This window comes from Oncorhynchus clarkii, unplaced genomic scaffold (assembly GCF_045791955.1).
Source record: "Oncorhynchus clarkii lewisi isolate Uvic-CL-2024 unplaced genomic scaffold, UVic_Ocla_1.0 unplaced_contig_2530_pilon_pilon, whole genome shotgun sequence".
NCBI lineage: Eukaryota > Metazoa > Chordata > Actinopteri > Salmoniformes > Salmonidae > Oncorhynchus > Oncorhynchus clarkii.
The window spans coordinates 835,001-836,746 of record NW_027261135.1 but is presented as its reverse complement, the minus strand read 5'-3'; positions in this window follow the sequence as shown (position 1 = coordinate 836,746).

Below are 1,746 nucleotides of genomic sequence, written 5' to 3'. Positions count from 1 at the left end.
GGTTAGGGAATGTTTTAATCGTTGCTATGGGAACGACATCTTCAACGCACGTTCTAATGAACTCGCACACCGAATCAGCGTATTCGTCAATGTTGTTATCTGACGCAATACGAAACATCTCCCAGTCCACGTGATGGAAGCAGTCTTGGAGTGTGGAGTCAGCTTGGTCGGACCAGCGTTGGACAGACCTCAGCGTGGGAGCCTCTTGTTTTAGTTTCTGTCTGTAGGCAGGGATCAACAAAATGGAGTCGTGGTCAGCTTTTCCGAAAGGGGGGCGGGGCAGGGCCTTATATGCGTCGCGGAAGTTAGAGTAACAATTTCCTCACCATTTTAGATAAGCATGCTCCGTTCAAAAAATGCAGAACTAAGAACAGATATAGCCCCTGGTTCACTCCAGACCTGACTGCCCTCGACCAGCACAAAAACATCCTGTGGCGGACTGCAATAGCATCGAATAGTCCCCGCGATATGCAACTGTTCAGGGAAGTCAGGAACCAATACACACAGTCAGTCAGGAAAGCTAAAGCCAACTTCTTCAGGCAGAAGTTTGCATCCTGTAGCTCCAACTCCAAAAAGTTCTGGGACACTGTGAAGTCCATGGAGAACAAGAGCACCTCCTCCCAGCTGCCCACTGCACTGAGGCTAGGTAACACGGTCACCACCGATAAATCCATGATTATCGAAAACTTCAACAAGCATTTCTCAACGGCTGGCCATGCCTTCCGCCTGGCTACTCCAACCTCGGCCAACAGCTCCCCCCCCCCCCCCCCCCGCAGCTACTCGCCCAAGCCTCTCCAGGTTCTCCTTTACCCAAATCCAGATAGCAGATGTTCTGAAAGAGCTGCAAAACCTGGACCCGTACAAATCAGCTGGGCTTGACAATCTGGACCCTCTATTCCTGAAACTATCCGCCGCCATTGTCGCAACCCCTATTACCAGCCTGTTCAACCTCTCTTTCATATCGTCTGAGATCCCCAAGGATTGGAAAGCTGCCACAGTCATCCCCCTCTTCAAAGGGGGCGACACCCTGGACCCAAACTGTTACAGACCTATATCCATCCTGCCCTGCCTATCTAAGGTCTTCGAAAGCCAAGTCAACAAACAGGTCACTGACCATCTTGAATCCCACCGTACCTTCTCCGCTGTGCAATCTGGTTTCCGAGCCGGTCACGGGTGTACCTCAGCCACGCTCAAGGTACTAAACGATATCATAACCGCCATCGATAAAAGACAGTACTGTGCAGCCGTCTTCATAGACCTTGCCAAGGCTTTCGACTCTGTCAATCACCGTATTCTTATCGGCAGACTCAGTAGCCTCGGTTTTTCGGATGACTGCCTTGCCTGGTTCACCAATTACTTTGCAGACAGAGTTCAGTGTGTCAAATCGGAGGGCATGCTGTCCGGTCCTCTGGCAGTCTCTATGGGGGTGCCACAGGGTTCAATTCTCGGGCCGACTCTTTTCTCTGTATATATCAATGATGTTTCTCATGCTGCGGGCGATTCCCTGATCCACCTCTACGCAGACGACACCATTCTATATACTTCCGGCCCGTCCTTGGACACTGTGCTATCTAACCTCCAAACGAGCTTCAATGCCATACAGCACTCCTTCCGTGGCCTCCAACTGCTCTTAAACGCTAGTAAAACCAAATGCATGCTTTTCAACCGTTCGCTGCCTGCACCCGCACGCCTGACCAGCATCACCACCCTGGATGGTTCCGACCTTGAATATGTGGACATCTATAA